Source organism: Gouania willdenowi, unplaced genomic scaffold (genome assembly GCF_900634775.1).
Source record: "Gouania willdenowi unplaced genomic scaffold, fGouWil2.1 scaffold_120_arrow_ctg1, whole genome shotgun sequence".
NCBI classification, from domain to species: domain Eukaryota; kingdom Metazoa; phylum Chordata; class Actinopteri; order Blenniiformes; family Gobiesocidae; genus Gouania; species Gouania willdenowi.
Window position 1 is genome coordinate 495499 of NW_021144868.1, and position 15688 is coordinate 511186.

The 15688-nt window shown below is 41.0% G+C and overlaps 1 pseudogene; it reads right to left on the minus strand.

Annotated features, from left to right (window-relative positions):
- Positions 1 to 1069: 1069 nt before the first annotated feature.
- LOC114458490 (low-density lipoprotein receptor-related protein 12-like) lies at positions 1070 to 15488 on the minus strand (annotated as a pseudogene).
- Positions 15489 to 15688: the final 200 nt, after the last annotated feature.

A 15688-nucleotide genomic window follows, 5' to 3' on the forward strand; every position in this document is an offset into this window, starting at 1 on the left:
ATATTAATAATAATAATCAGTAAATATTAATAAATAATAATAATAACAATAATCAGTAAATCCTCTTGTACTGAAATAATTTGAGTAATTAATGTAACTTTGAACAAAATCCTAGAGAAAAAATGATGATGAAAGTGGGTGAAAGGTCATAATCTTATATTTAACTGTTAAGATGTTCAGTTTATACTTCATCTTTTGAAAATATGAAGGATTAATGATTATCTTTTGATCACTGTAACGTAACTTAATCAGTACAGGTAATTGATATCAATGTATTGGTCATGACTCATGTAACTATTGAGTTACTGTAACAATTCTAATATCATAAAATGTGTTTTATTAAAGGTTAGTTTAGGGTAAGTTAGTTATATAACCATTAGTTAAATCCTACTTTTTAATCATATAATAATTTAGTTGCTATCAGTTTAAATATGATGATCACCAGGTTTAGGAAGAAATGGGACTTAATCAGAAGAATTAGAAAGTTTACATAAAGATCTGAAAATAGACAATATTTCTTTTTCAACATTTTCCCATATTTAAGATCCTGATGAAGAGCTGATTCTAAAATGGGAACCTTGAGTGAAGGAGTCATGGAGCTCCACCCAGCTGTGCTGTTAGCTCTTTATGAACTATATTATTATTAATATTAATAATAGTTATTAAAGGGTGAGGCTCATACTCATGTAATGGTTAAAAACACTTAGATGAACTGAAACACGTGCACAGACACGTGCGCTGATCGCAGTATTTGCTCACGTCACAACAACTTGGGTTTGTGTGCATCACTAATATATATCTATACATACATACACAGTCTGGTATAGAAATGAGGTCAGTTTAAAGTGAAGACGAAACTTTAAAGTCCAGTTCTTTAAACGAAGCCAGTCCAGCGTTAACTGGTTAAAGTAGTTTAAACTAACCTAGTTAACACTTTAACTCTAGGCTCGTTTAAACGAACCTAGAGTTAAAGTGTTAGAAGAGCAGCAGCAGTTCGTCGTCGCTACTGTCGTTCTTGGTGGTGCTGGACCCCCTGGGGCTGGACCCCCTGGGCTGGACCCCCTGGGGCTGGACCCCCTGGGGCTGGACCCCCTGCAGGCGTCAGGGACCCGCGCCGTGTGGACAATCTTGCAGCTCTCACATGGACCAGCTCTGGGGGACGGGGTTATGGTGGGGGGTGAGGGGGGCTGGGCCACAGTGGGGGACGAAGGGGGCGGAATCAGCAGCTCCACATCCTCTCTTCGTCCCTGGCCCCACCCCTTCCAGTGTCTGGCTGGTTCTGACTGGCTCTGGTGAGGGTTCTGGTGAGACGCTGCAGGTTCAGCGATAGGAGCTGCAGAGCCGAAGGGGGCGGAGCCTGGATGCCTGACTCATCACCTGGACAAGCGGTTACTATGGTGACGGGGCTGGAAGTGGGCGGGGCCTGCATGGGCCTATCAGGGCTAGAGGCGGTGAGTGCCGTCACAGTAACAACGGCCTCTATGGCCGAGGTAGGCGGGGCTTGTGCTGCTCCATACCGCCCACTGCCCCGAGGCCTCGCCCCCTCTCGCCCTCAGAGTCCATGTCGTCGGCAGTGGTCGAAACCGAAGCAGAACCCGTGGAACCCTCCACGTCTGCAGACACAAGGGCCAAAGAACCGGACCGCTGTGAGCGGGAGAAGGTGAAGAGCGGCGCCACACGTTACCATGACGACCAGATGAAGGAAGGTTACCATGATGACCAGAAGAGGAAAGGATGGAGAAGCCAAGCTGAGAGCGAACGGCCAGACGGAGGTTGTCCAGAACAGAAGCCTGAGGACAGGGAGCAGCTGTTAGGGTCGTTCATTGAGAGATTAGGGTTCTGTCCATGTCAAAGGGCCAAGACACAATAAACACCCAACTTTGGGGGACTGAGCCTTCACTGGCCCCGCCCCCACCCTCCAGAACCCACCCCCTCAACCCATGTAGAAGAGAACACAGACTCATTACAGAACTTTAAAACCCTCCTGAACCTTTCTTTTACTTTAATTGTTATTTCTTTATATTTCTGTGTTCTGTAAAGTTGCTTTGAGTTCCAAAAAAAGCACTACATAAAATTATTATCACAAAAATTAGTCACATTATCTTAAAGGGATAAACTAGTGATAAACAGATTATTATGATGAGTCATTTCTGGACTATAAGACACTACTTTTTTCTCACGCTTTGAACCCTGGGACTTAAACAATGACGAGGTTCATTTGTGGATTTTTTTTCTGGTTTTACGAGCTTCATGACGTTAAAAAATTGAGCTCCATCACATTAGACCAGGTGGATTAAATAAATCATTAACATTAAATAGTTTTCACTCCCACTGAATCATTCTGATCAGTGATTTTGTCATGAACACGCCCTCGTCATGGCAACGACACAAGACATGTTGTCAGAGAGAGAGCGCTGCAGCACAATAGAAACAATAAAAAGCATAAAGTTATTAAATCACCACATTAGGTTTGTTTAGAAGCGATCACGTCCGTATTCTATGAGATCAGTCAGTGGTAGTTCATAGTAGGAGAACAGATGTTAAATACTAAATAAATAGTTTTATTTCTACAAATTTATGTCTTTTATCAGATTCTACCTAAACCACCACATTGGTACAAACTTTATTTATTAATTTATCATATTCATGTTTCATAGAATTAAACCAGATAAATCACACACACTGTTTTATTTTACACCCACAAATAAAGCCTTTATAACACTACAGAGTACAGTATGTACACCTCTAGTACACACAACCTTCACACATACTCATTTAGACATAATAAACAACTCTACTTAAGCTCCTCCCACTCACTATATGAATATATACTTCTGACAGGCACTGAACTAGTTATTATTAGGGAGTGGGCACCGCAAAAATGGCTGCTCACTGCTCCTCAGGGATGGATTAAATGCAGAGGACAAATTTCATATCTGTAATAACATACAGTATATGACCAATAAAGCCAATTTTAATGTTATCATTACATCATAATAACCTGTACCTGGTTTCCTGAGCACACGGGGAAATCGTCCACAGGAGGAATCAGTCCCTGAGCAATCAGCTGACCATAAGAGGGCGGGGCTTCCCTCCTCAGTAGCTCTGCCTCAACACGGGACAGCTGTGTTTCAAACGACCTGCAGACCATCAAAGCAGAGCACCACTTTAAACCAATCAGAAAAGAGCAGCCTGCAGCACCATATAGTGATTCAGAGGGTGAACAATATCACCATTCAAGTTCGTTAGCATAGCATTAGGGCTGTAACGATACACACATCACGGTTCGATACGTACCTCGGTTTTGAGGTCACGGTTCGGTTCATTTTCAGTACAGTTTGGAACAAAATGCAAAACATAAATTTGCTTGTTGTTTATTCAAAACTTTAGTAAACAACAATGTATTTAACATTATAGAGAATATGAAAATAAAGTTAAAAATACTATACTGTTGTAAAGTGCTGCCTGGTAATAATAATATTCTCAAACAAAAACTACATAAATTATAACAAATCATCTCTTCACAGCTTATTAACAGCTTTTATCTGCTGATATAAAAACTCTGATGACAGTTGTTACAGTTTTGATCAGATCTGAATGATTAGGAGAGGCTGTTTAAATGCTGAGTCAGCTGTGTTTACATTAAAGACGTTTTCTTTTTATCACAGTGATGTTCACACTCAGGTGGTGACGTTTCTCCGTTACAGTATTTCACCTGAAGCTGAAGTGTTCCTAAGCAGGAGACTTTAGCGACAGGGGGAGGGGCCTCCAGCTCTGGTTTCTAGCTAGCGTTAGCCATGACGTACACGGGCTGCACATGTAGCTGCAGGTGGAAGTAAACTCACCTGTGCACAACCCTGTACCTGAACCCAACGTCCTGTACCCAAACGTTTAATACAATACATGTATTGTTACACCCTTACATAGCATGCTAGCAGCAGCAATGAGCAGTGAAAGCTACAAATGGAGCAGGAGGAGGAGCACACTGCACTGAGCCTGCCTCCATCATGCTCTGATTGGTCCTTTTCTCAGCCTAAAGAAGGCACTCTATTGGCTGAAGATAGATTATGACATCATGAGAGAGCCACGGCCACTGATATAGAACACAGGGCGTGTCCACTGATACACTGACTCCAAACCGACCAATCACTGACCTGCGTTCAACATGCGCGAGAGTAGAGTTTGCATGTGCAGCCCAGGGCGATGACCAATAGGAGGCCACAGATCAGACTGCCAATCACAGCGGCCGTGATCACCCTTGTCGGCACGACGACCGGACAGCTCTCCTCATCACTGGCATCGCCGCAGTCGTCCTGAGCGTCGCACACCCATGACTCAAACACACAGCGGTTATTCTGAACCAGATGGAACTCAGACTTAGATAAGTCAGAGTTAACTAAGTCAGGGTTCGATGTTATTCTGTGGATTTGATCCAGAGTTAAAATATTTAGAGAGGTAATCTAAGTTATTGCAGAATTGAATAAGTCTGCATGAGCTCAAAATTAATTCCTACTTTGATGAGAGGAAACTCTGACTTGGATAAGTCAAGCTTAGCCTACCTTGCAGTGAAAGTTCCCGGGCTGGCAGAAGAGAAACAGTTCTTCTCGTCGGGAGCCGTTAGGGCAGCGGTTCTGGTAGTTGCAGCGGTCTGACGGAGGGTAACACGCCCCGTTCCTAGAACACGGGAACTCATTGTGTTCACACCAGGAACAGTTCTGTTCATCTGACCCATTGGGACAGTTCCAGAAACCATCACAGCGCTGCTGCTCTGAGAAACAACCCAGACTTTCCCACACGGAACCTCCCACGGCAGACAGAACCCTCCACCTGAACAGAAGAACCACAGACAATGAACTACAGACACACTGAACCACAGACACACTGAACCACAGACACACTGAACTACAGACACATGAACTACAGACACACTGAAACTACAGACACACTGAACTACAGACACATGAACTACAGACACACTGAACCACAGACACACTGAACCACAGACACACTGAACTACAGACACACTGAACCACAGACACACTGAACTACAGGACACACTGAACCACAGACACACTGAACCACAGACACACTGAACTACAGACACACTGAACTACAGACACACTGAACTACGACACACTGAACCACAGACACACTGAACCACAGACACACTGAACTACGGACACACTGAACTACAGACACACTGAACCACAGACACACTGAAACTACAGGACACACTGAACCACAGACACCCTGAACTACAGACACACTGACCACAGACACACTGAACCAACCTGGTATTGGTGGCGTGAATCCTCGGGCCGCGTTGATTTGTCTGCGTTGAAGTGAACTCGGACCCTCCCAGAGGGAAGAAACCACGGTCAGAGGAGATCTACAGTCGAAGGCTGTGAGAACCCTGAGCAGACGGCGAGGGTTCTCCTCCAGACCATATACACCTTCACAAAGTCTCCATAACCAGTACCATCAGCTTAAAGTCCCAGAACCTCAGGACCACCTGCAGAACACGTGATACCATCAGAAACAATAACAATAATAACAATAATATTGATCTGTACCTTGCGATGGTCTCCAGTGTCGATGAGCCACGTACAGTTACTGCCTGGAGGGTAAAAGTCTGGATAGTTTGGAGAACTGAAGGAACCAAAGAAGTTCTTCAGACGTTCTCCACCATGACGGAACATCACAATCAATCTCATCTCCCAGATCCTGGAGTGACATCATTATATTCATCAATGACATCACATCATCAAATGTCTTACACCTGTTACACACACTTGTAAACATACATCCGTAACACACACTTTTACGGGTGTATTACGTGTGTGCGTTACCAACTTACAGGTGTTGTGTACTGATGTGTTACAGTTGTGTACAGGTGTGTGTACTGATGTGTTACAGTTGTGTTACAGGTGTGTGTTACTGATGTGTTACAGTTGTGTTACAGGTGTGTGTTACTGATGTGTTACAGTTGTGTTACAGGTGTGTGTTACTGATGTGTTACAGTTGTGTTACAGGTGTTGTGTTACTGATGTGTTACAGTTGTGTTACAGGTGTGTGTTACTGATGTGTTACAGGTGTTGTGTAATGTGGTTACGTGTGTTACAGGTGTGTGTTACGATGTACGGGTGTGACTGATGTGACAGGTGTGGATGGTTACAGTGTGTGTTACTAATGCAGGTCTGGTGTTAAGGTGGTGTGTTACAATGTGGGCATGGTTACGGGTGGGTTACAGGGTGTGTGTTAAAGGTGGTGCAGGGCGGTGTGGGTGTTACAGGTGTGGTGTTACTAATGTGTTGCAGGTGTGTATGCTACTGATGTGTTACAGGTGTGTGTGTTTACTGATGTGTTACAGGTGTGTGTTACTGATGTGTTACAGGTGTGAGTTACTGATGTGTTACAGGTGTGTGTGTTACTGATGTGTTACAGGTGTGAGTTACTAATGTGTTGCAGGTGTGTGTGTTACAGGTGTGTGTGTTACTAATGTGTTGCAGGTGTGTATGCTACTGATGTGTTACAGGTGTGTGTGTTACTGATGTGTTACAGGTGTGAGTTACTAATGTGTTGCAGGTGTGTGTGTTACAGGTGTGTGTGTTACTAATGTGTTGCAGGTGTGTGTGTTACTGATGTATTACAGTTGTGTGTTACAGACAGTGTTGGGCAGAAACGCGTTACTTGTAACGCGTTTCCGCCCCAATGTCACTTTTGACAGTAACTAGTACTGTAACGCAATATTTGTCTAAAGAAATAACGCCGTTAGCATTACAATATGGTGCGTTGGTCCGTTACTTTGCTAGCTGCAGTGCACTTCTATGTTACTGATGTGTTACAGTTGTGTGTACCTGGCAGTCGATGCTGCCGTCACAGCGCAGGCTGCGAGGCAGGCAGGTGTAGACGCGGGGGTGTAGCGGGACAGGCAGGGGAACTGGTTGGAGCTGCAGGGATGGAAGGAGAATGGAGAGTCCACACAGAGCTCCTCATCAGAGTTATCTCCACACTCATCCATGGAGTTACAGCGCCACCACTCAGGGATGCACTTCCCATTGGTGCAGTGGAATTGGTCCAGCTCACAGGTGGAGGCCCCCGCCTTACCTACGCACACACAGACATATTAGCAGTGTTTGAAATAACGGCATTTAAAGTAACAGCGTTAGGTAACGGCGTTTGTTTTTAGTAACGGGGTAATCTAAACTAATTACTTTTTACGCCATTACAATGCCGTTATCGTTACTGAACGTTAAATGCGGTGCGTTACATGCATTGATTAAATAAACTTTTATCCGAAAGCATCCCGGCTTCTGAATCAGCTGTTGTGAGGAGGTGGGTTAGAAACAAGGTGAGCGACGACGTGCCAGCACCCGCGACACACACACACTACAGATGTGATGAATCAGCAGAGATGGTGAGCGTGGAGCAATCTGATGAAAAGTATACATTTTTTTTTTATTTTATTTTTTTTTTAAAGGATTTTTTTGGCTCTAGTGGCCTTTATATGACAGTTGTGTGACAGGAAGGGGGTGAGAGAGAGCAGGGAATGACACGCAGGAAAGGGTCCCAGGCCGGGAATCGAACCTGGACCCGCTGCAGGTGAGGAACTACAGCCTCCGTACATGGGGCGGGCACTCAACCCACTGAGCTACACACCACCCTACATTTTTAAGGTGACGATACAAACACTACTTTATATTAATTGTGGTTAAATGCAAGAACGTGTATGTGAAGTGTTCATTATATCCGGAGTGAAGACTTTGTTCACATCTGTTGTAAACAACTCAAAATTAATGAAGCACCTCACGATACACACGCATCTAAAAAAATGTGAATTCTTTGACATAGAGCAACTTTTTTTTTTTAATAGTAACGTAAATAGTTACTTTCCTTGGTAATGAGTTACTTTTATTATAGAGTAATTTAGTTACTAACGCAGGTACTTTTTTGAACAAGTAGTGATAAATTATAACGAATTACGTTTTTAAAGTAACGTTCCCAACACTGCATATAGTGAATATAAACACACACACAGACACACTAGTGCAGGGGTCTGCAACCTGTGGCTCCGGAGCCTCATATGGCTCTTTGACCCTTTGCAATGGCTTTTTGTAGCTTTAAAAAAAAAAATCTTACAGAGGGTGTTGATGATTAATGACATTCACGTCAAAAACATTATGATAAAACAATTGGTTGACCTAAAAATAAATCACATTGTTCAATAACTCACTAACCTTAAGTTTTAAATCTATGTAAAATAACTTGACTAACAAAAAGACTACTTTGGAAGAAAATAGAGATTGTGTGGGGAAAGATGTATTTAATTGCTAAAATGCCGCCTTAGTGCATGTATTAACCAACACGATCATGTGTTATCAAATTCAAGCTAATTTTTGTAGCCTTTTAAATCCATTAACTTATAAATTATTTAAATTTTTTTGCTAACCCTAACTGCATTGACTTCATTGAGAAGGTTTTTTTTTTCTTCTTTTCGGCTCCGGAAGGACTTTAATCCAGGAGAGATGAGGCAGAACATCTCCATTGAGAGTGAAGGTTGTAGACCCCTGCACTAGTGATTATAAACACACACTAGTGATTATAATCACACACTAGTGATTATAAACACACACTAGTGATTATAATCACACACACACACACTAGTGATTATAATCACACACTAGTGATTATAAACACACACTAGTGATTATAATCACACACTAGTGATTATAAACACACACACTAGTGATTATAATCACACACACAAACACACTAGTGAATATAAACACGCACACTAGTGATTATAAACACACACACTAGTGATTATAAACACACACTAGTGATTATAATTACACACACACACACACACTAGTGATTATAAACACACACTAGTGAATATAAACACACACTAGTGATTATAAACACACACTAGTGATTATAAACACACACTAGTGAATATAAACACACACTAGTGATTATAATTACACACACACACACACACTAGTGAATATTAACACACACACACACACTAGTGATTATAATCACACACACACACACACACACACACACACTAGTGATTATAATTACACACACACACTAGTAAATATAAACACACACACACACAAGTGATTATTAACACACACACACACACACTAGTGATTATAATTACACACACACACTAGTAAATATAAACACACAAACACACACAAGTGATTATTAACACACACACACACACACTAGTGTTTATAAAAAAACACACTAGTGAATATAAACACACACACTAGTGATTATAATCACACACACACACACTAGTAAATATAAACACACGCACACACACAAGTGATTATTAACACACACACACACACACATAGTGAATATAAACACATACACTAGTGATTATAATCACACACACACACACACTAGTGAATATTAACACACACACACACACTAGTGATTATAATCACACACACACACACACACACACTAGTGATTATAATTACACACACACACTAGTAAATATAAACACACAAACACACACAAGTGATTATTAACACACACACACACACACTAGTGTTTATAAAAAAACACACTAGTGAATATAAACACACACACTAGTGATTATAATCACACACACACACACTAGTAAATATAAACACACGCACACACACAAGTGATTATTAACACACGCACACACACACACTAGTGAATATAAACACATACACTAGTGATTATAAACACACACACACACACACTAGTGAATACTAACACACACACACACACACACACTAGTGAATATAAACACACATACACACACACTAGTGATTAAAATCACACACACACTAGTGAATATAAACACACACACTAGTGATTATAATCACACACACACACACACACACACACACACACACTAGTGAATATAAACACACACACACACACACACACACTGGTGAATATAAACACACACACACACACACACTAGTGAATAAACACACACACACACACTAGTGAATATAAACACACACACTAGTGATTAAAATCACACACACACTAGTGAATATAAACACACACACTAGTGATTATAATCACACACACACACTAGTGAATATAAACACACACCACACACTAGTGAATATAAACACAACACACACTAGTTAATATAAACACACACACACACTAGTGATTAAAGCACACACACACACTAGTGAATATAAACACACACACTAGTGATTATAATCACACACACACACTAGTGATTATAATCACACACACACACACACACACACTGGTGAATATAAACACACACACACACACTAGTGAATATAAACACACACACTAGTGATTATAATCACACACACACACACACACACACTAGTGTTTATAAAACACACACACACACTAGTGTTTATAAAACACACACACACACACTAGTGAATATAAACACACACACACTAGTGATTATAATCACTCACACACACACTGGTGAATATAAACACACACACACACACTAGTGAATATAAACACACACACACACACACACACACACACACTAGTGAATATAAACACACACACACTAGTGATTATAATCACACACACACACACACACACACACACACACACACACACTAGTGTTTATAAAAACACACACACACACTAGTGATTATAATCACACACACACACACACACACACTGGTGAATATAAACACACACACACTAGTAAATATAAACACACACACACTAGTGAATAATAACACACACACACACACTAGTGAATATAAACACACATACACACACACACACTAGTGAATATAAACACACACACACTAGTGATTATAATCACTCTCACACACACACACACACACTAGTGAATATAAACTCACACACACACACACACACACACACTAGTGATTAAAATCACACACACACACTAGTGAATATAAACACACACACACACTAGTGATTATAATCACACACACACACACACACTAGTGAATATAAACACACACACACACACTAGTGATTATAATCACACACACACACACACACACTGGTGAATATAAACACACACACACACACACACACACTGGTGGAAGAGAAACCCACAACACACAACACACACACACACACTAGTGAATATAAACACACACACACACACTAGTGAATATAAACACACACACACACACACACTAGTGTTTATAAAAAACACACACACACACACTAGTGAATATAATCACACACACACACACACACACACTAGTGAATATAAACACACACACACTAGTGATTATAATCACACACACACACACACACACACTAGTGAATATAAACACACACACATACACACACACTAGTGAATATAAACACACACACACAGTCAGGACCTCACTAATCAATGTGATCAATGAACCAACCAATGACGTAGGATAGTCTGAAGCCTTTCCCACTCAGCGAGTCATCAGAGTGGAAGCTAATCCAGACGTGCTGATTGGTGGAGATGAAGGGGGGGGGCAGGGCAGAGCCACAAACCCTCAGTCCGTCATCACCATGGTAACTAGTGAGAGACATCCAGTCTGAGGAGCAGCGCTGAGAACCCTGGAGATCAAAGTCCTGGAAGCTGCACATGATGCACAGAGAACACATCCAATCAGATCACATTATACAGGTAGGTGGAGAGCCTGTGTGTCTGAAGTATGAACCTAATAGTGATGGAGTCTCCAGGCCTTGCTCTGATGGTCCAGCTAACAGTTCACTGTGTTTGGATACTGGAACGGCCACCCAGGGCTGGAGACCACCCCAGAGGAAGCCCTCAGGACCTCAGCCACGCCCCCACACGCTGATTAGAAACCACACACACACTAGTTATTATACACACACACATGCACGCACACAACACACACTAGTGATTATAAACAAACATACACACACACAGACAGTAATGATTATGAGCACACACACACACACTAGTGTTTATATAAACAAGTTTTATCTGTTGTATAAATTGTATGTCTACCTTTAGTATAGGAATGTCTTTTCTGTTGTGCCTGAGCACTTTATCTGTTCACCGTGGGGAAGTGAAAAACGTCTTCTCGATTCCCTTGTATGTTTGTGCAAAGGAATTGACAATAAAGCTGACTTTGACTAGTGGATTATAAAACAAACAAACACACACACACACACACACAGTAATGATTATGAGCACACACACATTAGTGATTAGAAACACAAGTTATTACACACACACACGTACACGCACACACACTAGTGATTATAAACAAACACACACACACTAGTTATTATACACACACACGCATGCACGCACACACACACTAGTGATTATAAACAAACAAACACACACTAGTTATTATACACACACACGCATACACACACTACTGACTATAAACAAACACACGCACAGTAATGATTATAAACACACACACACACTATAGTGATTATAAAAACACACACGCACACACACGTGATTAGAAACACACACACATGCACTCACACTAGGGATGTAACGATTAATCGTAAGGCAGTTAAAAACCGATTCATAGGTACCCACGGTTCACATCAATGCTCTGAAAATTGAATCTGCTACTATTTTCTTTCTTGCCGCCATTTACTGTTAACATGTTCATAAATGATTCTTTACTCCTTTAGCACCGAAAGAATATCTGTAATATTACGTGAATATCTGTAAAAGTCATGTTTTCTATTAGCTCTGTCTGCTAGCATAGCTTCTCTTCTTCACTGGTGGAATAACTGCATGCCAACCGACTACTGGGTTACCAGCGCCCTCTGCTGGTCTAAACAAATATCTGACGTAAATACAGTAAAATGAATGTTTTTTTTTTGTTTGTTTTTTTAAAGTCCAATTGGTTAAGGCACAAAATACATTTTCAGTTGCACTTTTAAAAAGAAAAAGAACTATTATGTAGTTTTGAATTGTTTATTATAGAACCAGAATTTAAATTAATAGGCTTCTTCATTTGTATTATTCCTTTATTTATTTCATTCAAGATTTATTTTTAGTTAAATTGCATCATTTTGCATAGTTTATCAAGGGATTCTTTTGACAATGAAAATAAAAGGAAAATAATACAGTATTTTCCCCAAAAAAATAAAGGAATATTTTTCAGTCATTTGTCAACAGTCCCATTTTGTAAAATAAATCATGAGAAAATCGTATCGTGAACCCAGAATCGTGAATCGAATCGTATCGGGAGTTGAGTGAATCGTTACATCCCTAACGCACACACAACAGTGATTATACACAAACACACACACGCACAGAGGGAGCGTTACCATTGGTCAGCTCTGAAACGTAAACATTGTCCATCTTCTGAGAGGCAGCAATGCATCCTGGGAAAAAAAAGACATTCATTTTGATGGTAAATTACAATCTTGATGTGATTTTGTCGTAACTCACTCGCTGCCATTGACGTAAATATTAGCAGGGTTAGGGTTAGCAGCTTGCGTTTGGATTTGAAATGACGTATTTTTACGTCAATTGTGTTTTTCAAGGGCGGTTGCTAGGAGACACTGTTACGGACCTCTCACATGAATATCAGCCTTGTACTATGATGTAGTGACCAACTGGTGCCATGTAGGTGGCAGCAGCGCACCTTTGGATGAGAGATTAGCCATGATGAACACCATCAGAGGGGAGGGAGAAACCAGGGACGAGGGATAAAATGGTGCTGAGAAGAGAGATTGTGAAGTTCCCACCAGCTCACAGCAGCGTACGCTCCAGCAGAGCATGTGTGGACCTAAGTGGACTATTGAGTGTGAGAAGAAACGATCAACAACCCGGGGCAAACGGTGAGACTCAGCGTGTCGGGAATAGGAGGAAGTTGTGTGTGTAGAGAAGATAACAAAGTGGTAATAATTTTGCCATCAAAAGCTCAGTCTCAGTGTTGTTTTTGTAGTTTTATAGAAGGAAACCAATGTTCAGATGTTTGAGGTGTCACTGAAGCAAAAGTAAAGTTCTTACCATGAACATTGGACAGAATCTGTAAGTGAGCAACATATTTTATTACTTTGTTTTTACAATTTTTTTCCATTATGCGTAGTTGTTCAAGACCACATGCACTTTGTAATTTAATGTTTTTATTTTATTGTTTGTGTTCACAATTGTTCATGTTGAAAATACAACTATTATAAATGCATTGTTTTATTTCCTGTCACAGGGTCACTTTCACAGGTGGGTTAAAATATGTGCTTCATAACAAAACAATAATCGTGATTAGTCGACTGATCAAAAAAATAAGATTGATAGATTAGTCTACTACAAAATAAGCGTTGGTTGCATCTCTGATAATACATTAATATATATTTATATATAATAATGATATTTACAGTAAGGGTGTAACAATACATGTATTTGTATTAAACGTTTGGGTACAGGACGTTGGGTTCAGGTACAGGGTTGTGCACAGGTGAGTTTACTTCCACCTGCAGCTACATGTGCAGCCCGTGTACGTCATGGCTAACGCTAGCTAGAACCAGAGCTGGAGGCCCCTCCCCCTGTCGCTAAAGTCTCCTGCTTAGGAACACTTCAGCTTCAGGTGAAATACTGTAACGGAGAAACGTCACCACCTGAGTGTGAACATCACTGTGATAAAAAGAAAACGTCTTTAATGTAAACACAGCTGACTCAGCATTTAAACAGCCTCTCCTAATCATTCAGATCTGATCAAAACTGTAACAACTGTCATCAGAGTTTTTATATCAGCAGATAAAAGCTGTTAATAAGCTGTGAAGAGATGATTTTGTTATAATTTATGTAGTTTTTGTTTGAGAATATTATTATTACCAGGCAGCTCTTTACAACAGTATAGTATTTTTAACTTTATTTTCATATTCTGTATAATGTTAATACATTGTTGTTTACTAAAGTTTGAATAAACAACAAGCAAATTTATGTTTTGCATTTTGTTCCAAACTGTACTGAAAATGAACCGAACCGTGACCTCAAAACCGAGGTACGTATCGAACCGTGATTTTTGTGTATCGTTACAGCCCTAATATCTCAGTTAGTTCCGACACTGACTGACATTTGACCGACCTTCCTACACGTGACCTGACCGTCCAATCAGGACGAAAACCACAGGTAAACGTGACATCACGGTCAGGCTTCACCTGTGGATGACGTCATAGTGTTGCTCACCTGTGAGCAGCAGCAGCAGCAGGTGAGCTGCCCGGAGGTGACGCATCCTGACGGGTTAGCCGTTAGCTTAGCATCAGAGACAAAGGAAGAGCTCAGCGCGCTCCCGCGGCTCCGTGCGCGCTCCGCTGAACATCCTCGTTCCCAGATGAATAAATCGAGCACGAGCCCTTCCTGTTTCCGAACAGAACCGAAGCTTCAACCCGAGCCGTCCGAACCACCGGAGCCGTTATCCGTTAGCTGTTATCCGTTAGCTGTTATCCGTTAGCTGTTAGCTCCGCTCCACAACAACAGAGCGGCGGGACCGCGCTCAGGAGCGTGCACTAGACTCCGCCTCTATTGTGACGTCAGACCACCACACACAAACCGTTATGCGTCACAAAGAACCAATATAATTGTAACTGGCAATAATTGCTAAAGCTAACATGACTTGTGTGTTTCAAAGACTAACAATGGTATAATAAATATTCATATAAAATATTAATGAATAAAGAGTCTGAAGGACGGACAAGTTCCCATTAATGT